Consider the following 27051-nt stretch of genomic DNA (forward strand, 5'->3'; position numbering starts at 1 on the left):
AGATCACAAAGTGTTCTGGATGCATACATTGTAGCGCGTGTCGAGTCAGGAGTCAAGACGAAGCGAAGAGAGTTTTTTTCAAAATTATTGCTTTTAGTTGAAATTGCACCGAAAATGTAATAGAAGTATAATAAAGATTATCTACCACACCAACTGAAAAGCTTCCCATGCTAAGATTGGATATTGTATCAGAGTCTTGAGAGTCACTGAAGTCCTCAAATCAGCGCCTAAGGCCTTCAGTATTTCAAATTTATGATGACACGTTATGAAGCCACTTGGTCGAGATAGGAAACGTTAAATCAAATAAGGAAGAGAGGTTTATTCGATAATAAAGTTAAAGACACGAGAGGGGTGACCTCAAATCGAACTTATACCAAAGCAGTAATAAAACAAAGAAATAAACAAGTTACTTACGAGGTAGTCCAGATAGGGAAAAATCAATACATACGGAATAATAACGAAAAAATCAGATGATGAATAATCTTAAAAACACGCTAGACACTAGAGCAATAACCAGAAGGGAATCAAGACAAGGCAGGCGAGATACAAGAATAAATATTCCGGTAAGAAATATTTTGTTAGAGCCAATAAAATTGCCGACGAGGCGTATTGTGTCGAGTTGGCTTTAACAAATGCAATCTCGTATGCGAATAAAATAATTGTTTTATTAAATTTTTATTAAATCCCGAACGTTTGTATATTTGGGGTATCTTTTCAGTTCTGCAACAGTTGGTGCAATGCGTTTCCATATAAGGTAATGCGGAATATGAGCTGCTAACCGGAGTTGAGTGAACCCAGCAATCAGAACATTCGGGGTTTAAAATTTAATAGTAACGTATTAGTATTTATTATTCAACAGCACTAAGTAGAAGATAAATAACGCGCGAATCGAGTAGAAGTACCACTCAGTCAATAAATACACATTCCCAATCTACTCGAGATACCAAGTTTTGATTAAATAAAGAATATTTCCAATGCAAGAGAAAATAAAGTTAGAACTACATGAAACATATCCTCAAATCACGCGAAATACTTACGTTAGATTCAGATGAGGAATATTCCCAAAGCGTCTGAGATACGAACGCAACATTAGGGCTTATTAGAGAGAGGGACTATTAGAGAGGGGGCTTATTAGAGAGAGGGCTTATTAGAGAGAGGGGCGACCCAGAGAGTGTGGCTTATTATAGAGGGAGACTTACAAACGACGAGGCTCATTAGAGAGGGAGCTTATTAGACAGGGTGGGTTATTAGAGAGGGGGATTATTAAAAAAGAGACTTATTGGAGAAGGGGATTATTAAAAAAGAGGCTTATTAGAAAGAGGGAATTATTAGAAAAGAGACTTATTAAAGAGGATGGTCTATTAAGGATAGAGGCTTATTAGAGAGGACTTATTAGAGATGGGGCTTATAAGAGAGAGAGGGCTTATTAAAGATGGAGCTTATAAGAGAGAGGGCTTATTAGAGATGGGACTTACAAGAAAAAGGGCTTATTAAAGATGGGGCTTATAAGAGAGAGGGCCAAGATGGAGCTTATAAGAGAGAGGGCTTATTAGAGATGGGCTTATAAGGGAGAGGACTTATCAGAGATGGGGCTAATAAGAGAGAGGGCTTATTAGAGATGGGGCTTATGAGAGAGAGGGCTTATTAGAGATGGGGCTTATAAGAGAGAGGGCTTATTAGAGATGGGGCTTATAAGAGAGAGGGCTTATTAGAGAAGAGGGCGACCTGGAGAGTGTGCCTTATTTAAAGAGGGAGACTTATAAACGATGAGGCTTATTAGAGATGGGACATCTCTTATTAGAGATGGGATTGCTTATTCGAGGGGGGCCTATGAGAGAGGGGAGTTAATTAGAGAGGAAGGCTTTTTAAAGAGGGGAGCTAATTAGAGAGGGGGACTTATAAGAGAGGGGAGCTAATTAGAGAGGGGGACTTATAAGAGAGGGGAGCTAATTAGAGAGGGGGACTTATAAGAGAGGGGAGCTAATTAGAGAGGGGGACTTATAAGAGAGGGGAGCTAATTAGAGAGGGGGACTTATAAGAGAGGGGAGCTAATTAGAGAGGAGGACTTATAAGAGAGGAGAGCTAATTAGAGAGGAAGGCTTATAAGAGAGGAGAGCTAATTAGAGAGGGGGACTTATAAGAGAGGGGAGCTAATTAGAGAGGAGGACTTATAAGAGAGGGGAGCTAATTAGAGAGGAAGGCTTATAAGAGAGGAGAGCTAATTAGAGAGGGGGGCTTATATAATAGAGGGGAGCTAATTAGAGAGGGGGCTTCATAAAGAGGGGAGCTAATTTGAGAGGAGGCTTATAAGAGAGGAGAGCTTATTAGAGATGGGGCTTATAAGAGAGAGGGCTTATTAGAGAGGAGGGCGACCTGGAGAGTGTGCCTTATTTAAAGAGGGAGACTTATAAATGAGGAGGCTTATTAGAGATGGGACATCTCTTATTAAAGATGGGATTGCTTATTCGAGGGGGGCCTATGAGAGAGGGGAGCTAATTAGAGAGGAAGGTTTTTTAGGGAGGGGAGCTAATTAGAGAGGGGGACTTATAAGAGAGGGGAGCTAATTAGAGAGGGGGACTTATAAGAGAGGGGAGCTAATTTGAGAGGGGGGCTTATATAATAGAGTGGAGCTAATTAGAGAGGGGGCTTCATAAAGAGGGGAGCTAATTAGAGAAGGGGACTTATAAGAGAGGGGAGCTTATTAGAGAGGAAGGCTTATAAGAAAGGAGAGCTAATTAGAGAGGGGGGCTTATATAATAGAGGGGAGCTAATTAGAGAGGGGGCTTCATAAAGAGGGGATCTAATTTGAGAGGGGGCTTATAAGAGAGGGGAGCTAATTAGAGAGAAAGGTTTATAAGAGAGGGCAGCTAATCAGAGAGGGGGCTTAATAGAGAGGGGAGGTAATTAGAGAAGAAAGCTTATAAGAGAGGGGAGCTAATCAGAGAGGAAGGTTTATAAGAGAGGGGAGCTAATTAGAGAAGAAAGCTTATAAGAGAGGGGAGCTAATTAGAGAGGAAGGTTTATAAGAGAGGGGAGCTAATTAGAGAGGAAGGGTTATAAGAGAGGGGAGCTAATTAGAGAAGAAAGCTTATAAGAGAGGGGAGCTAATTAGAGAGGAAGGTTTATAAGAGAGGGGAGCTAATTAGAGAGGAAGGGTTATAAGAGAGGGGAGCTAATTAGAGAGGAAGGTTTATAAGAGAGGGGAGCTAATTAGAGAAGAAAGCTTATAAAAGAGGGGAGCTAATTAGAGAGGAAGGTTTATAAGAGAGGGGAGCTAATTAGAGAGGAAGGTTTATAAGAGAGGGGAGCTAATTAGAGAGGAAGGTTTATAAGAGAGGGGAGCTAATTAGAGAGGAAGGTTTATAAGAGAGGGGAGCTAATTAGAGAGGAAGGTTTATAAGAGAGGGGAGCTAATTAGAGAGGAAGGTTTATAAGAGAGGAGAGCTAATCAGAGAGGGGGCTTAATAAAGAGGGGAACTAATTAGAGAGGAAGGCTTATAAGAGAGGGGAGCTAATTAGAGAGGAAGGTTTATAAAAGAGGAGAGCTAATCAGAGAGGGGGTTCTTTTAAGAGCGGGGAGCTAATTGGAGAGGAAGGTTTATAAGAGAGGGTGGCTTATTTGATAGGGGGTTTATTAGAGAGAGAGGGGCCTATAAGAAAGGGGATTATTAGAAGAAGGGCCTATTAGAGAGGGGGCTTGTTAACGATAGGGGCTTATTAGAGAGGGGTCTTATAAAAGAGAGGGACTCATTAGAGAGGGGCTTAATAGAAAAGGGGGGCTAATTAGAGGGGGGGCTTATAAGAGATGGGCTTATTTGATGAGGGTTTTATTAGAGAGGGGGACTTGCCAGTGGGTTCGATGTTGTGTTTCATTGCTCGGTGGTGTGACTGCGTTGACTCGTGCTTAAATGAGGTGCGAAACCTGTGAATTTATCTGAAGGCCAAAAACTAAACTCGAGGTTTGTTCTTACGCGAGTTACCTCTGCTTAAACGAACTCATATGGTTCGCACATTTGTAAAACTTTCGTGAAAATTGACCAGAATTTTTGTAAGATATCAACACATCAAACTGCGAGAGGCTTTTGCGAAATTCGGAGTATTTCCCGAATGACGTCATGGAGCGTCAACAACCGAAAATTTTCTATTATCCAACTTCAAAATAGATTTTCTCAACAAATAAGAACATCCGAAAAGCCTCAAACTCTTCGCCAGCCTACTATCTACTGAATGATGCTGTCCAGTTTATTTGAAGGTGCGTGGTAACGCAGAGGCTCGTAATTTAGTAAAGTAAACACCGTCAGTTTTGTGTTTTTAAAAAGGCTACTTTGCGCGCATGCGAAAACGAAAACTGTGAGAACTATACTTATAAACTTAAAAATGACATATATTTTTCCACGGTTTCTATAAAAGTAGTGCACGAAAGACGAATTTTCCCGAAGGCACCTTGTTTTAGTTGACAGTAGCCTAAGTGGAAAAAACCAACTGTTTTCTCAGAATCGAATGAATTTATTGGATTCTGAGAAAATCAAACAGTTCATTTGTTGACCATTATTCCAATATCTGTTTACAGATGACAAAAGCGCAAGATATGAATATTGGAAAATGAAGCAATCTCCAGTTAGATGATTATTTCTTTGGCTCAGGGAAATGTTCAAAACTGTTTCGCATCTCTGTATTTCGCTAGGCGCAACTAACTTGAACACTTCACTTCACTTCACTTTTCAAAACAGTTTTTTTCGCAGGTTTGACTGCATGTCGAGTTACATGCGGGACAATTTTGCAAGCTTTTGTTAACATGATAAAGTTTTCTCACCAGCTGAGTTTGGTCAATTTGGTAAGAGACGAAAGATATCAACAACGTTAATAACTATCGAAATCAATTCAGAGCTCAGAACAAGGTTTCTGTGCTGCCGAGACTAAAATGATGCATTTTGCATTCAAGTGTTTTTCGGACGGGCATCAAACGGTTAACTGTCTCCTTTCCCTGAGGTTGCTATTGGAGAAAAAGATCGTCGCCGCGAGGCTGATAGGCAAGTATTGAAAAGTGTCTGACTTTATCAGTTGTTTTTCTTAAAGCCTTCATCTGTCGTTTAGAAATTGTTTTCGAGAACAGGAATTGGTTCTCCGTGGTTCCTATGCTACAAAGAATATTGACCGTGTCTAGAGATGAAAGTCTGGGAAGTACTTTACAAGTGTCATACTCTTTCAGCTGCGCCTTCGCGTTTGCTCGAATATTTTTCAGAAGTATAGTGAAATCTCTGAATATGCATATTGCGATCCGGAAGGTAGGAATTCAACTAACACGAACAGCATTGCATCCTGGGATTTTTAGATTGGGTGTGTTATAAAGAAGGCGGTGAGTAGGTTATTTTAGTACTAGGAAAACCCGGTTGACTAGATGTTTAAAACCACACTCCATAAATCTTAGAAATAACAAATTCAAGAAATTCGATTTGGACCGGGAATGACGCATTTCAAAATTAATATGCTATATCAGTAGAATTTCGCATGCTCATAGAAATACTATGTTTTCATACGTAAAAGCAGGATTGTCGAGAAGAGATGCTGGTCTCAAATGCAGGAGCTGATAGTCGGAGATCTAGGTATTTTCATTTCACATTCCCACATCATACAAATACGCCTATGCTAATAGAAGTAATATTTATTACTAAGAAAACTACTTTTAATTATTCCCTTTTATCTTTATCATTTAAAAGACATAAACATTAGGTTGCAAGCGATGGAATAAAACAAGAAAACTCGAGATTATGTTCCTTAATAACAGGAGACAATGGATAAAAATTCTCGGAAGATTTGACAATTGTAAACACTCCAAAACTGTAAGAGAGGATTCATAGTTGATCCAAGAATTTTTTTCCCAGGAAAACGAAACTGTATACACCTTAATAATGACGGGTCACGGTTTTCTTTATTATCTTTTTTCTTAGTTAAAATTAATCCCTCTAGTCTCCCTTTTGAGAGAAAATTTTGTTGTTTTTTGAACTTGTTGTTTAGATTAGGAAGGCTAATTTATTTAAATTATCAAGTTACCCTGCTATGGAAGGGGTCAAAAAGCACTGACTCAACAACAGAATCAGCATTAACATGGTTATACTACTCCAAGTAACATTTGTTGGTAAAAAAACTCCGTTATCTTAATCCTCTTTATTTTTTTTTCTGTTTTTCAGAGGCATAAACTTGCAAGTTGAGATGGTAAGTTGGAAAATTTGAAATATTGTTCTTCAAATGGTATGAGATACGTAATTTTAGAAAGAAAGTAACAAATTTTACTAATAACAGAAACTCCAAATATGCAAGGAAGGTTCACAACTTCTGTTGAGAGGGAGAATCCAACCATTTTCAAGAAGTTGATTTTCCAGAAGTTTTTGCATGCTATTTATCTCGAAAGCTCACCCTGGCAACTAAAACCTTTTTTTGTTTGTTTGTTTTGCTCACTTGATTTTTTATTTCTTTATCTTTGATGTATGGAAGTTTCGCCCCATTGCAGTGTCGCCCCTTACCACCTTTAGGACGAAATCTCCAGATACCATTACTTCTACACTAAGCTTTTGTGGTAAACATCCCCAGCTGACAGTTTGTCTCAACTTATGGTTAAATCTCAATACTTTCATTCTACATCAATAAAGTGGTCTGTTGTTCTGTAGGCATATGGTTGTCTGAGACAAATTTAATTCCACAAAGTCTGTCTAATGCAGAGGTAGGTAATACCCTAAAATATTCTTTCACATCTAATTGCCTCATTGGTGTATGGCAATAAAAATAGTAATTTGAATATTATTGCTTAATCTAGTCTCCTGAGCGAGGTTTTCCAAGCTTACTACACCCCCCCTAAAATATCAAAAAATGACTGGTCCATAATGCCATAATACGACAGTCGTGGAATGGTGTAACGTTAAAAAGAAAAGATTCGAAAGTCAAAGTTTTTCACTTGTGAAAGGTAATGCAGACACCTCTTTAATCTTGTTAAGTTAATAACCGGGAAAATATCAAACGCAAAATTAAGTCAACCCGGCTTGAGTTGCGGCAAAGGGACTGAGGAAGTTTAAGATTACATATGCCGATCACGGGTGGAGGAGGATGTTCTCCATTTATTATAAGTGAGAGAGTTTAAGGAAGCTTGCCTGAACCTCCTGCTAATAATCAATAATGTAGGGTAGGGGTTTTGTAATGTTTTGTACCCAAAATTTTCCATGGAAAAAAGGGACTGAAACATCATGAAGGGATAAACGCGCCAAAAAATTGCTCTGTAATAGTTCTAGGGCCCGAAGAAGTTTGCGTTTTTACAAAAGAAAAAAAACATTTCTGCATAATCAGGATGGTGCGGAAGTTTAGGTAGGCAGGAGCACTGGCTAAGTCATCCTGACAGCGTATTTACGCAGCATATATAATATACCATGCACAAATTCGCTTATAATACTAGAAATAATATTAACAAGTGCAATCAGAACTTTGATTGACTTTCTTGCTTTATTTGTAGGAAAAGAAAGACATAACTGAGTTGCAAGTTAAGGTGGAATACCAACATATCCGAAATCATATACTTCGAATGGTAATAAACCAAAACACATAGATAGTAAACAAATATTAACATTTTTGATTAATGACGGATGCTTAAATTTTTTAAGGAAAAGTTCACAATTTATGTAACACAGGGGTTTGACATAAACAGGTTCAAGTGATTTCATAGAATTTTATGAAAAAAGAATGATAATTCACTTGCAACGATTAAAAAGCTTACACTTATGTTCGCTGGTATATCACTATTTTCTAGTTGGATCGTCTTTTTTCCTATGGTAACTTGGTTCCATTTAAGTGATCATTATTACACAGGTGATCACAGAGGTAACTTCAGGTAGTAATTTAGCTGTTAGAATGATGCTAGCCTATTTTTTCCGTCCAGCACAGTCACCATCTCCTTCTGACTATATTCATGCGTTACCAAATAAGCCAACAGATGTTTTATGTTAACTTATAATCCTAACTTGATGCCTTAAATTCGTGTAAAATGGGAAGTCTCCTCTTTTATTTTGCAGACTTGAAATACATGGAGACGATAATCAGAAGAACACCAACAAAAAACAAGATATAATTTAGAACAAGGTGTAATATTGGATGCTATCGACTAACTAGGACAGAAGACCTGAAAAAAGCTTTTCTCATAGTGGTGCCAAACTAAGGAACTCCTGCCTGTAGACATTCGCTTCTGCAAATCATTTCCATTCTCTAAAACTATAATCATTAATAATGTTCAGTTCTTCCAGGATAAAGTACAACTGGTTTTCAGTAAAACTACAGTTTTGTGGCTCACCTTGACCACTTATTTTAATTGTTTTAATCTGGATAAAATTGGAAAAACACCAACAAAACTGGAAAACTTATGTCAGAGCTCTATGATATAGGTTTTGATTTCCTATATGACTGTAAACACTTAGTTGATTCAGGTAGTTTTTCGGCGAATCCAATTTTTAAAATCAAAACTTCGATAACTTATAAGTATTTCCTGTTTTTCGGAAACTAGACATCAAAAATTTGAAACATCAAACAAACACTCAAAATCGAAACAAAACAAATTAAACATAAAAAAGGTTAATCAGAAACATGACGATCAAACTCAGTGATCTGTGGACGTTTTCGGTTTCAACCGATTTACGGCGTCGACATTGTTGAATCTACAAATTCTGACAAATTGTTCTGGAAAAATAATTTAGTATCAGGAATTTTTTGCTTCGTGATTCCGGACATTTTAATTAAAGATTGGTCACAGGCTCTAAGATTATGTGCTTGACGCAAGCAAATTCTTATGTAACCACAGCAACCCTGATTCGTTCCCAGATCCCGATTAGCCTTGGGAGTCTGGACACGAGGCTAATGTTAACTTCTTCTAATAATTATAATGCTTTTTGTCCTTCTAAAAATTAAAATAATTATAGTAAATCATTATTGTTAGGATCTATTGTGGTTTGGCTATTTTTTGGACCAACTTTTTCAATACTTTGCATTATTTCACGCAACCGACGGGAAAATTTTCTTGTGTGGTCGACACTCCCCCACCACCGCCCTCGACATACCCTCCCCATGTCCTCTGCACCCCTAACACACAAACGCTTTTCAACCGTGAAAAGGCAACGCAATCAAGTAAGTGGTTCGTTTACTGATAATTTTTTCGACCAGTTCTCGTATAAAATTCTTTTGTTTATTTAAATATACTTTAAAGTTTTCCCGGACTACTTTAAAACGAGTTGGCTTCTATGAATGTCAAGATGGGTCCGAATTTTCACCTCGTGCTCTTCTTCGCAGTCGTGGCCCGATGTTTCCTTTTCATCGACGCATCGCACCAAGGTAAAGTTGTTCAAATAGCCTCTTCACACCTCAAACCAGCAAATCATAAGCACGAGGCAAACGTAAAAAGAATCCTTTCAACGTTTTCATGAAATAATTCAGGATTTAAGCTTACAGACAAACATCGCGACTCATCGAGCGACGAAGTAAAGTAATATAATAGCTTAATATATTCGAGAACGTGTTTCTACGTATCTTTTCAGTTTTTTTCCCCCTTTCACTGATCACGGACTGCTGATAGACATGGTAACCTGGCGCCAAATTTAATTATTTTCGCTATGAAAATTTCAAATTTCCCCAAATACTCATAAGAACGTTTTCCGTAGTACAAAAGACAAAGGTCGTAAGCGACATTTATCAAGAGCCATTTCGAAGTACAATAATGGTCCTTACGTAGGTTCAATGCGTTGTCTTTGAAATTGGTTTCATGAAAATGTACTTTGTAGTAAGAGCTAGTGGGGATCAGTTCAATCGATGACGGAGTCGTTTTTCACATTTGTGCGTTGTAAACAAAAAGATTAAGCCTACTTAATGAAAGATACGGGAACTATTCACATAACGTGTGCACTATCGTTGTTTTAGGTTGATTAAGGAAGAGCTAGTTCAAGTTATTAAAACCTACGAAAGCGCTTATTCTGCACTTTTTCAGCGTAAACAAAACGTATAAAATTCTGTTCGTTCCGGGCGAACTGTTAGTGGCTCTCAAAGACACGGTTTTCTTCATTTGCATGAACCTCGTGAACAAACATTGCATAATGAGATTCAAGTTAGAGATAAATCTTGGAAGAATTTATGTTTTTTCGTTTATCAGTATGTTTTACACTGTGGATCCGAAAAAGAAAGAAAAACCAAGGAAAAAAGCTCCTTTGAATCGTGGAAAACATTCACTAGACAAAATATTTGCTTCGTGGTATTTTTCCAACTGACCGGCCCCTCTAACGCCCACTCTTTTACGGAAATATTTCATCGCCTGGTGAGACAAGAATACTTTACATATCCTTTCAGTACTTAGTTGTTTACTTCAACATTTATAGCATGTTCAAGCCATAATAGTATTCCGTAGCCAAATGGGAATTTTCTTGTACATCATCATTTTATTATTTTGGTTTTTTATTTGCTAAAGGAAGTCAATAATGTTTATCAGTATTTTAAGCTTGTTTCTAAAACACAATTATTGTTATTATACTTGGGCTTATTACAATATTTTGATCATCATGGGCAAATAGAAACAATTGCTAAAAATTTCAAAATTTTTTTTCTGGTCACTTCAAGTACGCACGTGTGTATATGCTACGCGCCTGATAGTTATGATTGTAATGAGAAAAACTATAATCATACTAGCAGTACTAAAAGTAATAATAATAAAAAGTAGTAATGATAATGATATTCCTTACCCTCTAGACTCATATTGCAAGCGAAGAGCACCTCACCTTTGTCTGGTGAGATAATTTGGTGTTATCAAATGAGTTGATAGTGTAGATTGGCCATTATAAAGAGTTTTTAAAGATAACGAAACTCTTCATCCGAGCGAATGACGAAGGACTAATGCTTGAAACGTCAGCTTTAGAAACTTTTTACAACTTATAAAAATCCTTCTCTCATTTGTCTTACGCATTGAAATAGTTGGGAATTAAACCTTTCCTTTGCCACACTACGCTAGACACGCGTTCATAAATCTTCTCTCTTATTCTTTTCAAACTCTCGTGCGTAGTGTTTGACCGCTGTATTCTACCAATCCAGCACCACAATTTGTTTAGAATTCATTTATCTGGTGATGAAAAGCGGGAAAGCCCATTCTTGTTATTATGGGTTGCATGCGGATGGCACCTGATCGGTCTAGTTTTAATGTGCAAGATTTCTATACGAACTTTCGAGCGAATTAGTAATTGACAAACTTTTATTCTCACCCGTTAGGCTAACTGACTGAAATAAGATTACGGGTTCGTCAAAGGAAATAAGAGATCGTCAGAGTCAAATGGAATAGTTTAATTCTCCCATACATCCAACTGTCTGAAGCTTAGGGGTAACGGTATCATTTTCCATGGTGAGAGAATTCTCTCACGAACGTAGATTATGTCTTGTTTGGACTGTCCTTTGTTTCGAATTGTGCTTCCAAAACGTGGTACAGATCAAAACTTTGCCATGCTGCTCTTCTTTGCTCAAACGAACAAACCAAAGCCATGGTAATTCTCGCTATCGTGCAAAAAATGATTGTTCTATTCTGCACATTAAAATTATTTTGGTGAGGATGTTGTCTGTATGAAAATGATCGTGATAATCTAAGTACTGTCCCCAACGCGGGGTTATTAATTGAACTTTTATTCGATTCTAAAAAATCGAAAAGTTCGGTTGATTGATGTAAACAGAGGAAAAATTAGGCGATTCCCAATTGGATAATTATTCATTTTACTGAAACTTTTTAAAATTGTTTCCCATCTTCCAGCATTGTATAACTAACTGCTTGTTTGAAACTACACTATGCAGTCAAAGATTTTTCGTGGAAAGGTTTTCGATAGATATCAAAATGAGCTTTAAAGTCTTGTAGCTTACATACACAATGAAAGCTGGCGAATCAGTTGACCTTATCTTAAATCAAACTGTGTGTAGCTTTATTTTGGAATGATTTTTTGAATGGCAGGTGTGATAACGTGTAAAGTACCAAAAGGAAACGTACAATTACCTTTTCTTGAAAATGGACGTATTAAGCTGTACTCTAATAATTGGTCTGTCACGTGACAGCTCTGGAAGCAAGATCTAGACAGAGCAATCGCTCTGAGGAAGGGCTAACGCTCGAAACGTCAGCTTTAAACTCTGTACAGTGGCCAGTTTACGTTATCAGCTCAGTTAATAATACTAAATTACCATCTTTTCTATGCTCCTACAAACTCACTCAAAGACCATCAACCCCTCCCTGAGTTTGGCTTTTGCTTGTGGCTAAATATTTCATTTACAAAGTAACTTGAATGAACAGTCTTTAATCTTCTCACTGTTTAAAGTACAACTTCGAGGAGACATAATTACTAAAAGATACATCGCAACGAAAAACAAAACTGCCAACCTCATTGATGAGAAAAGGAACCGAATGCCTTATACAAAATATTTTGTCCAGAAATTTTGCTCCCACCAACGTCTCAAAAGGAAAAATTAATTTACCTACTTTGTGTCAATATTCTCATGTTTCTAAAATTTCTAATCAGTAGCACCTACCGGTAATTTGTTTTTTTTTTTATCTATTGAAGTCCTCAAAGTGCTGTAATTTTCTTTCGTATGGTATCTACTTTACTGAATGTTTTATCTTATTGTTAGTGTTTTCTATGAATAAGATAAAATAAAAAGTCTCCTATCCAGCTGCGTACAACTAAATTGGACACTTCACTTTTCAAAACTATGGTTAATTTGTTTCCGTAGGGTTGGCTGCTTACCTAGTACAAGCTTTCATTCCCCTGATAAAGCCAGTCTTTTTAAGAACGGATTTTCATAAATTTAGTATGAACAGAAAGTACCAACGGGCTTTATCGAAATCGAAACATAACTCAGAGAAGGGTTTCTGTGACGCAGTTGCATTTTGATCGTGTTGAAATAGAAAATACCGCAGAGAATCAAATGATTTATTTTCCATCCAACTGTTTTCGGCATAGTCGGCATTTTTTTCATGCAAAACTGAAACAGGATGGTAAACCATAGATGCATGTATCAAACGCAGGAGCTGCGAGTGAAAGATCTGGGTATGTTAATCTCACATGAACGCTGTGAAGACGTACATGGAACTTCCAAAGAAAGCGAAATCTTATAGACACCATATAACAATAAAAAGAGTACAAATACACGTACGAGTCACAATAGTTGTGGCTTTATGTGATGTCGGGTTGTAGGATGACTCACCCAGTAATCTGGCGGTATGTGTCGAGCGCAACTTTAATGCACAACAGACGGCTTATCCGACGAGAACAAGTACCTTGACCGTGATTTTTTAAAGAGCAACAATGACGAAGACGTCATCCGACGAAACACTCACCGACCCACTACTGCTATCGACAACAAAAATCTTACGACTACGGCGACTATACCGTACATACTTACAGCCAATAATATCGCGGCAAAACTTACCAATCAGTTAATGTTGCTTTACCATCTGAGGAAGAGGTAGATTCGGAATGGCTTTGTATGTTGTATGTCTCTGGTATAAGAAAGGACGTGGAAGTTCTTTTAGGGAAGTACCCACCCAAATATCTGAAGACAAAGTAGCTCTTTCTCAACGCTTATTGTGACCCTATTATAGCGGACGTACGAACGTCAAACAGGCTGGTAAACAAAATTGGGTGTGTGGGGGGGGGGGGGGATCAAAAAAGGATTTTCAGACACTGCTTTAATCTTGTTAAGTTCATAATTGGATAAATAGAAAACACACCACACGATCCTAACTCCATCGATACTTTAATTTGGACGAACTAAATTCTGTCCCGTCAAGAGATGATCTCTTGATCCGTTCCTGTAATGGCACCGGTATAGTCTTTGTCGTTCAAGTTTATGTCGAGCGATGTTATCAATACTTCCAGGCTGTCTGGTTCATTATCATCACCATCTTTGTTTTTCGGTTCGGCGTGAACTCGTCAATTTTTCTAACTATTTAAAATAAATTTTTACACTGGCACAAAACTCTGAATCAGCCAATCCTGTAACCTTAGAAAAACAGAATCCTTTATTTAATTTAATGGCAGCGTAGCAGTGGCGGCGAAAAGCTCCCGCTACTCTGTGACTTTGTTGGCTCTACGTATCGTGTTTTTTATGTCGGCCGAAACCTACTTCCTAAGAAACGTACTAGAAACCTGTAAGCAACGAGAAACAACAAATATAACTAGTTATCAGACGAAATTTGGATCTCAAGCTCAAAGTACACAGAGATAAAGACCACGTTGCCGTAGAAAACAATTTCTTCTTTATCAAGTGCCGGTCACTCAACTGATGTGCGGAGCTGGTTTAACATCCAACGACTACAACGTTGTGGAGATATAAATCTTAATCCAGGCCCGATAAAGTTCCCTTGTAAAGAATGTGAAAAGAGCGTTCGAAACAGTCAGAATACGATGTTATACTCTGAATCCAAGTTACTACTCCAAGTTATCAACCTTTGGAATCAAAGACCCTTTACTAACTTGGTTTCACTCGTATCAAACGGGAAGGAGTCAGAGAGTGATGATAAATGGAACATCTTCTAGATGGACCGATGTAGGGTCAGGTGTCCCACAAGGGTCACAATTGGGACCGATACCGTTCTTACTATTTGTTAATGACATGCCTAATGTTGTTACCAGTGCAACACTGGCTATGTTTGCAGATGACTCTTTTCTAAAGGGCGACACGCGCCATGCTTCATCAGGGCTGCATTTAAAGTTAAATGCCTGTCGTACGTCTTCCTTTCGAGACTTTTACTTCAACAGAATAACTTTGATGTGGAACAGTTTACCTCAAAATATCAAGGATTCAGACACTGTAAGCTCTTTTAAAAGTAAACTCAAGTCGTTTTATTTTACTAGACTTTTGAATGCTTTTGATGGTGACAATTTTCGTTCTATTAAATTAATTTGTCCTAAGTGTCGCCGTGCACATACTTCTTCTGTCTGTACTTGTTAAGTTAAGTTAAGTTGTCAATTTGTATACTTCAGAATGTTCTTTGTGACTTAGATTATTTGAATTGTAGTTTAGTCGGATCAGGGAAGGGATCTATATTTTTTACGGGGCTGGGTGTGGGTGTATTAACCAAGTAGGGGACTTATGTCCTATTGTTATGCACCTGTACTTGTACTTGTACGAATCTATTAAATAAAAAAAATAAAAATAAATAAATAAAAAAATGAATGTGGCCCATGGATTCACGAAAAGTGCCTCAACATATCGACATCGACTATTTAATATTTTCTTGAACGACCGGCAATCGAATGGACTTGTCCACTATGTTCTCTACCGAGATTGAGGGACTCATTTTTCCTTGAGGATGAAGAAATAATAACCACCGAAGAAAACTATGTAAATCAGCTTCTTCTACAACCGAATACAAATGAGATGAAAAACACACAATTTCACTCCCAGGAGAATATGGCAACTAACAACTGTGGCCAACAGGAATTTGATCTGCCCTTGCAAGAATGGCAGGAACATTCCAATCGGATACTAATGTTCAGGCTGAACATCAACAGCCTCCAAAATAAATTTGATGAACTGGAACTCCTGAGTGATAAGAAGAAGTCACAAATTATTTTTCCTAACCGAACAGCCAGTTAACCTTAACGGGTTACAACATGTATCAAAAAGACAGAAAGAAAGGAGGCGGTGGGATAATAGCCTATTTTGATTCTAGTCAACCCTCGAAGGAGCTGAAAGTAACGAAGAAATACAAAACAATCGAGATTCTTGCAGTAGAAGCTAGACTTGGCAACAACGAAGTCATTTTCCTTGGGATATACCGAACCCCAAAGCTGTCGGATCGCCAACCAGACACACATTATCTAGAACGTGTAGAGGAGGAACTAAATGACGCTTGCATATGGGCTTCCCTCAAGAAACAGATATTTATAATCACAGGTGATCTGAACCTGGAAAGACTAAAACCAGAAAGTAGAGAAGGGAAAATACTTGCCGACCTAGAAGAAGAGCATGGAATGCAATGTTTAATTACCAAGCCAACGAGGATTACGCCAACACCAGAGACACTGCTGGGCGTTATTTTAAGCAACAAACCCAACCTTTTCAGGAAGGAAGGCTCTTTTAACCAAGAGATATGTGATAACCACCTCATTTATGGCCGTTTTAAAGCAATCAGCACTACAGCATAGATGAAAGACCATCACATTCAGAAGCCTGAAAAACGTGGATACGAATCAGCTTAATGGGGACTTGGCAAATGCTCCCTGGACTGTTGGAGAGACATTCGATGCCATAGAGGACCAATATGACGCATGGAAAACCATTTTTTAAGTGTACTGGACAAACATATGCCGGAAATGAAGGTGAGAGCTAGACAGAAAGATGCACCATATATGACGAAAGAATGGAAAATGGCAATTAGGAACAAATTTTTAAAGGAAATATGCACAATTGTTTGCCCAAAGCCGAACTTGAGAAAATTGGGAGTTAAAAAGGAAATGGCGAAATTTGGCCACTAAAGAGAGCAGACATGCTATTAAAGCTCACTAGGCCCAAAAATCGGATGAACTGAGGAAGAGACTAAGACATTTCTACAAAGCCTTTAAACCATTCTTAAGTGATAAGAGCAGAGAGGAGACAAAAATTGCCATCAGGATTAACAAGCGAATTGTAACATAACCAGAAAGTAGTGGCAGACGAGCTTGGAGACTACTTTCAACTGTTGCAAATGTCATTGATGGTGCACAGGTAACCAAAATAGTTGAGAAAGACTTTGAAAAACACCCTATTCATTTATCTATCTATTCTATACATTATGAACTGAAGTGTAAATAATTTTAACTTTATGTAGCTTAGGTATATTTTAAAGTGTAAGCAGTCCCCAATTAGTTTTCTTCAAGCTAAATACTATTGACACTTAAATAAATTCCTTCATTCATTCATTCAAATGCACATGTATCATCTTCAGTTCATAATTTAGATGCACTCCATTAATTAGAAAGAAGGCTGCTGATAAAGGGAATATTTGGTAAAGCGAAGTCACTTGCAATGTCAAGATTAGCCTTTAAGCATAGTAATCAATTTAAGATTTCCAAATTAACACAGCACAGGGTACCTGCGTGCGACCAATTTAGCAGGTGGCCGCTTTTTAAATTGCTTTTTAGAGCTCTGAATAATAAATTTTTATACCCAAACGTCTTCACGTCACTTAAGGGCCTTAGTTTAGGAACCATCTATCAGATTGGTATACCGACTCTGAACTTTCTGGTATACCGAATCCTGTGCTGTTAAACTTGAAGCTGTCAAAACTACACCAAACACAAATATGCATTTTAATCACCCATGGGCACATGGCTTCGGGTAGGTTGGTCCTGTTTTAGTCTGTGAGTTTTTAAGAGAACTTTCTTTTCATCGCGTCGAAGTGACGATGCAGTCTCTCTAAAAGCGGTCCGGTGAGTTTTATGTCAAAAAGTTTATTTCTTTCAAACTTTGCCCAGGAATCTATCTTAGTCTAAAAGTAATCGCAGCCACCTTAGTTTTTTCAAATATAGCAAAATAATTTTTTCTGAGCGAAAATCGCTTTAGCACTCAAAAGCCCGTTTGTAACAAAACTGATTATCAAAAATAGCACAAATTTCCATGCTCGTCTCCAAAAAATTCCAGTTTGAGGGTTTTGTTTTGTTTCGGATATTTAGATCAACTCCTTATAAGAACAAAGTACATAATTTTTTTTTAACGATAATTTCCACCAAAGTTTTTGCTCGTCACTTTGACGCTACCGACATGACCTGAAATATGAACTTTTTATCTCGGCTCACTTTTGCTGACTGAAAGTAGGCGTCAAACAAAAAAAAATCGTGTAAAAAACAAAACGTATTATCGGTGTTAAAAAAATTTTAAAAAGAATTTTGATAATCACAAAAAGTATGTGCCTTGTTCTTATAAAGAGTTGATCTAAATATGCGAAACAAAACGAAACCGTCAAACTGAAATTTTGTGAAAAGACGAGCTCGGTAATACAAATTAAAATTCAGAAAACATACAGATTCAGCCAGCCCCAGGTGAAGAGCTCTAGCTAGATAAATGTAATTATTAGTGCCTTTCGTTCATTGGGAAAATCCTATTGCTTTTCTCTCTCTCTCTCTCTCTACTCTCTGACATAACTTCATTTTATTAACATAAATACTGTATTATGTGCATGCCCTAACAGTAGTCCAGTGGTCAGTGCACTGGGCTCCGAGTCGGACGACCTGGATTCTAGTCCTCGCCGGGGCAAGGCGTTATGCCCTTGAGACGTGCGGGAAAAAAAAATGCGAGCTCCGCTTTTAGGCTTGGCTAGATCTATATATTACTCAATTATGAGGAGGAACTTACCGTATTTGTTCGAATGAACGCCGCGGCGTTTATTAAATTGTTCGTGATTCGTGGGCGGCCTTTATTTAAAATCCAATTTATTTCTTGCAAACAATAGTATGGTAGCTGACCATTTTAATGAAAAACAAAAAACATGTTTTAGTGCTTTTCTTAAAAGTAATTTTTTACATTGTTCTCAATTTCACATGTTAATACCTCTGTGGTGCAGAAAGCGAATAAAGATCTAATATCGGATATGTTTTCCTGACATCAGAACTGAGACATTAGAAAAATTGTGTCTAGTTCACTCAAAAGTTCCAACTGCGATCGAAGCAACGATAGCTGTGTGCTTTTTGAGTCTGCCATTCGAACATACGCCGCATCATGCTGCGGCGTTTATTGATATTTCTCCTCTGAAATGCGGCGGTTATTCGAGGGCGGCGTTAATTCGAGGGAGTCGTTTAATCGAATAAATACAGTATATAAAATTGAAGTGAAAGTAAGCACATTCTATGAGGTCAGTTTATTTTCCTTGTTAAGTTTTTCCAATATAAACTCCCAAAAAAAGTGGCTAGAGAACCTTTATAGATCCTCGCGGTAAGAAGATTACATAGATTATTTCATGTAACATCCTGTACGCAGTGACTCCAGAAGAAGCTGACCACTTAGAGAAATATTTCGTTCATTTTGCAGGATGGTGCAGCATCCAGCCAGCGATCAGAGTAAGTAATAACATCGTATCTGTCACGTACCCGAAAAAGGATACTAAATATGTACTGATACAACAACAGAAACACTACTGGACTGAACTATTATTAGCACAGAATTTGCTTTTGTTAATCGTCTTGCTATTTTGATTTCTGCACAAACATAAACAGAAGGTTGCAAGTCACAGCGGAAAACATGGCAATAGGAGATCATATCCAATGGTCTGAAAACAGAATTAACACATTTGATAATTGACTGCCTCTCCCTATCTCTAATATAAGGGGATCATGTTTTATGTGAATTGAAGAGGAGGGTAACTGGGTGAATTTTTAAGGAACCTTTAATGTTGTCTGGGGTTACAAAAAATAAATATCTGAAAGTGATTCTAGCAGTTTAAGACTCACAATGATATTCATAAGGTCTTCAGAAATTGCAACACATTAGAATTTATTTAAGCTATCAACAACTCTTAGTTGTATGAAAATTGCTGTACCATTCACTTGAGCTGACCTTAGGATGACACAACGTGCTATCACGTAAGAATCCTGAGAATCATTTAATAACAAGGAAATTCGCCAACTTAATACCTGCGTGTTAATTCTGATCGCTGCTTTTTAGTTCTCAAATAAGAAAAACAACAGTGTAAAATTTTTGTCAGGAATATCACACTGGCCTCAATCACCCACCAACTCCTTTCTCGACATCCATGGTCTCCTCCCCCCCCCCCCCTCTTGTCCTGTTTGCCTAGTAAACAAGGCAGCAAATCAGGCCACAGAAACGCGCCGCACGTGTAATACAGGGTTCTGCTACGAAAGCGAACAGCGTTCAACTTTTTAAACAATTAAGTTGGGTCCCTTTTTATGATGACGCGGAAATAATAAATAAGTCAATTTTGGTATATAAACGGATTTCTGAGATTGCCCATCCTACATAACTCAGATGTTAATAAGAAATGCAGATGTTAATGAGAGAACAGGTGAGACATGGACACCATGTTTGCCTCCAATTCAAACGGGAGTCAGAAGGAGGGAGGTCCTTCACAGTATCGACTATCTGCCTTTGGAATAGGATCTTCAGCGAGATCAGAAACAAACAGAATCTTATAGGCTTCAAGAAATCCATGTTAGAACATTTTGTAAGTAGTTATAAAGACCAAGATTATTTTGTCATGTAATTTTAAATTTTATATTTTTTAACTGGCCTTATTTTTGTTTTGTTTTAATACACTAGATAGTTCAAATTTTAAGTTTTATATTATAGTTGTATTTAAATAACTCCTTATATAGTTAGTCTTTAAGAGAGTGTCTCTGTAAGAGCGGTCCGGTCGATTTTGCTTGAGACACGGATTTCGCTCGTTTCTTGTGTGTTGTAAGACATTCGTGTACCTATACTAAAACAACAATCAGTTTGACCGGATCTCTTCATTTTTCAGAGTTTTACGGAAATTAAATTTCACTCGAGCAAAGGCTTGCCGTGACACTTTTAAGACTTTAATTTCATACAACTTTGGAGGACAATTAACAAAAAACTACGGAACTCAGTAAAAACCAAATACCACAGCCATGTATATTAACTTTATCTTATCTATCGAGGCGACTTTCGTAAACATCACGTTTCAATCAAGGAAACAGGAAGACTTGAATGACACCTTATCGGTTCACCTAAATCACAGACGCCAAAACCGATCAGATTCAAGGTAAATTTTTGAAAAAGTGAGGCGCTCTAAACTGATCCAACTAACATAACTAGGAAGTAGTTGTCATAGAAAAGGTAACTACAGAAAAAAATTTTGCGGCCCGACCTTTACGAGAACTTTATAACTCCGTGAACTTTCCTAACTTTCGGTAATCTACAAGTTTGGCCGCCATTTTGAGGGACTTGTCAACATGAAGCGTAACCGATATAAATCAAGCAGGTAGATCTAAAATACATACGAAAGCAATTCAAATGAACTTTAATTTTAATTCAAGCGGCAAAATTTGAAACTGTTCGTTAAACTTACCATCCCCATGCGACCATTTCTTCCAACAATTCAAACACTACGACTAGTGTTCCAATTTCCCTCGTCGATTCAACCGTAAGAAATAACCTGTGCCACCCAAGCTTCGACTCGAATGTGAAGTACGAATCAAATAACATAACTGCTTCATCTTCGCGGCAATATCACGCTGGTATTTTGACATTCGGATCGACAAGAACGGTGATCAGGTAGCGATCGCCATGTTTACTTCATAAACGTGCTCGCTCACCAGCCGCTGAGTGAAAACAGTACGGTTCAGTAGTGAGGGCGGGGTGAGGGGTGGGTGCGGGCAGATTATCAGAAGATTTTTGGGAACATTCGAACATATGCATTAAAGTATCATGATAAACATTAGAACTGTCAGTCTTAATGTGAAGGCATGCTTCGTGTTCCAGACAACTTTTGTTTTACTTAGTATTCTTTTTTTCTTTCAAATACATTTCGTTCCAAATAGGACTAGCATCAATTCATAGATTTACAAACAAATCTTTACCGCGTAAATAAATGTCTTTAGATAATCGTGATAACCATTGAACCTCTTGTATCGCACCAGAAATAACGTGTCTTGTCTTCGCCCAACTCTGAGAGCGTGGAGCGGCAAAGACGCGAGACAAGAGTCTCGCGTCTCGCGGCTTCTCCATCTTCACAGGATACGCGTGACCTCACTATCTTTAAGAAAAATAAGAGACTGCTCGAAGTCTGTATTCCGTTCAACCATTTCATAAGAGTAACGCGAGTCTTTCAATTGAGTAAGAAAGTCACAAACCCATTCTTTACTTCAAGAGCGTAACCACTGACCACAGTAGGCTTCTCCTTTGACGCGGAAATTGAAATCGTATCGAGTATACAAAGTTATAGTGAGTTCCTTTAGATCTCCCAAACTTGTATCGTGTTGGAAACAATTACAAGTACAGGAAGAAGTCTTTCGCTAGCGAGACGTTCATTATGTCTCAGGACTGCTTTTTGAATAGCAAAGGTGGAAAAAACTTTGGTTGATCGCGTGGCTTAAGTGGTTTGGTACGACTGTCTGAATGCAATGACGAAGTAAAACATCATTTGATAAGCTGCCACCTGTCTAAAGAGGTCTTAAGTGAAAATGAGCTAATCTTGGCAAGGATTGGCCTATTTCACCTCGCTCAGGAGGATAAACAAAAATAATGTGGATTTGCTATAGGTATCGCCACTCTTCGGGGAAGTTTTGGATAAGTGCAAAGGTAACATGTCAGTATCCTGATCATGATGGTGTCAGGAAGCGTATCCAAGGCAGAGATGTAATTAACTAGCATATGTCTCAGGACATTCAAAAGCTGTTTGGAGTTATTATTCCAGTTGAATCAGGTAGTCTTCAGTAACAGTTTCTGTTATATATTTTTGTCACGTGACATATTTGCTTGAAAAGAGAAGAAATTCTTTATTAGATGAAGGGTACTTAAGTACACATCACGTTGAAAAAACATAGATCTATGAGTAAGTGCTTTTAATTGCAGATGGAAATATGTACAGTGTTGCTTGGTTGATAATCAATAATGTTTTTGTAGAAGGTTAAATCACCTGACAACGCAACACACTTATTCATGCGTACGGTTCACAATTATTTGCGGTCAGTTTTCCTCAGTTTGTATGATTCTCATTAACCAGTATGATTAAATTTGCAGACTAAAACACCCCTTATTTGATTAAGAATAATAAAAGTAAACAGTGCATCACGGTTTTCAATTCCTGATGGATGCTACTGGGCTTTACTTAACTGAGAAATTTTCAATCGCTTACCTCAGCTCTCTGTGTCCCATGCCATAAGAGGCACAAGAAAAAAGTTGATGATAGTGAGTCTTGGCTGAGACAAGAAGAATCAGAGAAGAATCTACGGTCCCCAGAAACGCCACTTTTAAACACGAGACAACTAAGGTAAATTGAATTAAGGGGTATTTGTTTTATTGAAAACTATCGTTTAGGTTATAAGATACGCGAATAACTCTCCCCACCGATTTTTTCTTACATTCTGTTAATCAAAAGTTTCAATAATTATAAAGGCTTTCTTTTTGATCGTCCTAATAGTAACAGTTCCAGGATCCAAGGGGAGCAAAAGAGAGAACAATTTTCAGTTAGGTAAGGCGACATGCCGGCTTTATACTTCTTCCGGCGTGATAACGATAATGATGACAACAATGGGTAAAAAGCATCGTCCGCTATTGAGGACGATTATCATAGTTATAAATAAATCTCACTAATAGTCCTGAAAAAAATCTCAGGGGGCCCTTTGAACCATCCACTTCATCTCGCCAGAAGTCAGAGTTGCCTACACTCCTTCTAAGGTTCGTGCGATTTTACGACGAATTTTCAATTCCGGTGTGTTGCACGCGCGACTTTTGATAGGAAAAACTTGCACGCGCCATAACTTAAAAGAACGTGTCAGTGGAATGAACCAAATCTCTATCATTTTGCACACATTCCTGGGAACAGCAAAAATTACTTAGTACAAACATTCTAAGTATAGTGTTCATTCCGTGCAATGGGGCATAAATAAAAGGTTCTGGTGGAAAATACACTTTATTTTACACCACAGATGACAGGCAAAAAGGTTATATGGGTACCCCGGTTAAAAATATATTGATAACTCTATTAATTAATACCAGCTCTAATTTAAAGGAGAAAGTTATGAGAATAAAATAAAAGTTGTCTGTAGCACGAAGCATGCCTTCACTGTTTAGACTGATAGTCCTAAAGCTTTTTCAGTATGTATTCGAATATCTTATGACGATAAGCCCGCCACCCACCCCACCCCGCGCTATACTGTTTTCACTCAGCGACTGGTCAGCGGTCACGTTTATGAGGTAAACATACCGATCGATTCCTGATCACCGTGCTTGTCGATCCGAATGTCAAAATACCAGCGTGATATTGCCGCGAAGATGAAGCAGTTATGTTATTTGATTCGTACTTCACATTCGAGTCGAAGCTTGGGTGGCACAGGTTATTACTTACGGTTGAATCGACGAGGGAAATTGGAACACTAGTCGTAGTGTTTGAATTGTTGGAAGAAATGGTCGCATGGGGATGGTAAGTTTAACGAACAGTTTCAAATTTTGCCGCTTGAATTAAAATTAAAGTTCATTTGAATTGCTTTCGTGTGTATTTCTGACGGTTTTAGATCTACCTGCTTGATTTATATCGGTTACGCTTCATGTTGACAAGTCCCTCAAAATGGCGGCCAAACTTGTAGATTACCGAAAGTTAGGTAAGTTCACGGAGTTATAAAGTTCTCGTAAAGGTCGGGCCGCAAAATTTTTTTCTGTAGTTACCTTTTCTATGGTACCTACTTCCTAGCTATGTTAGTTGGATCAGTTTAGAGCGCCTCACTTTTTCAAAAATTTACCTTGAATCTGATCGGTTTTGGCGTCTGTGATTTAGGCGAACCGATAAGGTGTCATTCAAGTCTTCCTGTTTCCTTGATTGAAACGTGATGTTTACAAACGTCGCCTTGATAGATAAGATAAAGTTAATATACATGGCTGTGGTATTTGTTTTTTACTGAGTTCCGTAGTTTTTTGTAAATTGTCCTCCAAAGTTGTATGAAATTAAAGTCTTAAAAAGTGTCACGGCAAGCCTTTGCTCGAGTGAAATTTAATTTCCGTAAAACTCTGAAAAATAAAGAGATCCGATCAAACTGATTGTTGTTTTAGTATAGGTACATGAATGTCTTACAACACACAAGAAACGAGCGAAATCCGTGTCTCAAGCAAAATCGACCGGACCGCTCTTACAGAGACACTCTCTTAATGCTTTGATGTAATATCGACAGTTTTTTAATTTGTACTAGTTATTGAGGGCCACTGGTTCTTCAGTGTATTTACTGCTTCGTGTAACCCTCGTTAAATAAAGTTTATTATTATTATTATTGCACTCTAGTGGCCAAAATGTTTGTACTTTGTCCGCCATTTCCCCCTCTTAAGCTACACAATATTGATGTTTCCTTATAAGAGAAAAAAAGTGAAGTTAATGACCTCCTTCTTTCAATTGTAGCTAGTTTCGCGAACGATGTCGATGATGAAACTGATTTCTTTTCAGCGTTTTCATATTAATAGACACAGATGGAATTCCACAGGATCTTTCCGAGCTACAGGTAAGTGATGTCCATAAAAAATGCGAAAAAATCAAAAAGACTTTTCTGCATCTTAATACACCATTTTCAATTTTGATATATTGTGAAAGTAAACACCATGTATAAGGTCAGTTTAAGGTTTTTGCACTATGGATCATTTCGAAGTACGACGTCGCTGCTAAAAGATTACATAGAAAGAGATTGTTGAAACTATTTTATAAGCCATGATTCTGGAATAATTAACCACTTAAAAAAAACATTTTTTTATTTCATACAGAATAGTGCACAGCCCAGCCAGAAGTCTGAGTAAGCAATTCCAGCAATGTATTTTAGTCTAAATCTCACTTGCCTCAAAAACCAAACTGCAACAACAAAAAACTGTAAAAATACGTTTACAGTACTGGAAAGAACTATTATTAGTAAAAATATTATATTTGCCACTTATCTTCCTATTTTGATTTTTTCAGAGATGTAAAAAGAAGGTTGCAAGTCATGGAGGAAAACGTAACAATAAGAGCTCATATCCAATGGTATGAAAACAAAAAGTAACGCATTTGATAGTTGACTGCCTCTCCTAATCCCTGGAGGAGGGTTCAGATTCAGAAACAAGTTTGTACCCCTGTTGATTTACCATAGAAAGAAATTTATTCGATCAAAGTGCCAATTCAGCCATTTTTAAATGAAGTGCACTGAGCTATTTCAACATGGAACTTCTCCCTCTAATATCCTTACATTATCCAGCACACAGCTAATAGGAATATTCCAACTCATCAAGTAGAGGTTGTTATCTTGACCAAACACCAAATTCTCAAGGATATGTGTGGCAGCTAGAGGGGAGAATTGCCAGTCAGATCTTGGGAGTTTAAGGGTTAAGACGTAAAATATTTAAATAGTTTAGTAGTAAGAATTATAGGGAGGCTTTTTCCATGGCTTGCAGGCCATCTCCTAAAAGGAGAAAGGGAATTTAATATTCCCCTTAGCTTATCGTGTAGGAAAGGAAGGCGCTCTAACTACAAAAACAAAAGTATCGTCTTAACATATGTTATCTTGATGCTTTTCATTCTTTTGTTTTATTTTGCAGACACCAGACACCTTAAAGAAACGTGCTTGAACACAAAGTAGATTTTTAAAATAACTAAGATAGTGCCAATTCTCTTATAGATCTAAAATATATCGTTTTTTTCACCGGTAAACCCATAGAAAAGCTGTATTCCGCACTTTCTATCGGTATACAGTAGTTATATTACCAATTGGGTTGTTAGACAACCCCAAACGAGATCATTTTTGCTGAAATGACAATTTGGTGATTTTGTCTTAGGATGGTTCAGTCCTCTCAGCTTTGAAAGTCTTAATGCAGAGAAAAACTCTAAATGTGCGAAACGGGCCGGGATCAAATAATCCCTTTGACTTCACTTAAGCTTATTTAAGGAATTGTTGACCACCACGTGCACAATTAGAGTTCTCAGAAGATATGTAATTAAACAAACATTTAATCTCGGTTTTACCTTTGCTCCTTTTAAAGAGTATTAGAAAGCTCATTTTTTTTCTTACGTGATCAAATTTAAAAGAACTCCTTTCCTACATTTTGACGAAAAGCAGAGTTACCACTAGTATCACATGCGGAAAAAATTTATTGAATGCTTATTGGCTGAAACAGAGGGCATTTTTTCTTAATCATGAGGGCACATTTGGTAATCAAAGAGGGCATGATTACTTGATGCTGATTGCGCGTTTTGGCTGTTTGCGGCAACAATTTATTGACTGTAGTTTAACTAAATGAAGCCGTGTAACGTTGTTAATTATATTTTGGGAACAAAATGTTCATTAAATCTATTGGTTAGTTACGTTAGTTTTGACATTTTTGGTGGTA

The 27051-nt window shown here is 37.6% G+C and overlaps 1 long non-coding RNA gene across 1 annotated transcript; it reads left to right on the forward strand.

Moving 5' to 3' along the window:
• Window positions 1-23949: 23949 nt before the first annotated feature.
• LOC136283103 (uncharacterized) lies at window positions 23950-26960 on the forward strand. Its single transcript, XR_010718551.1, has 4 exons — window positions 23950-24139; window positions 24231-24317; window positions 25148-25711; window positions 26263-26960. It is a non-coding gene; the product is annotated as an uncharacterized lncRNA (long non-coding RNA).
• The last annotated feature ends 91 nt before the right edge of the window (window positions 26961-27051 follow it).

The sequence above is a fragment of the Pocillopora verrucosa genome, chromosome 8 (assembly GCF_036669915.1).
Source record: "Pocillopora verrucosa isolate sample1 chromosome 8, ASM3666991v2, whole genome shotgun sequence".
NCBI lineage: Eukaryota > Metazoa > Cnidaria > Anthozoa > Scleractinia > Pocilloporidae > Pocillopora > Pocillopora verrucosa.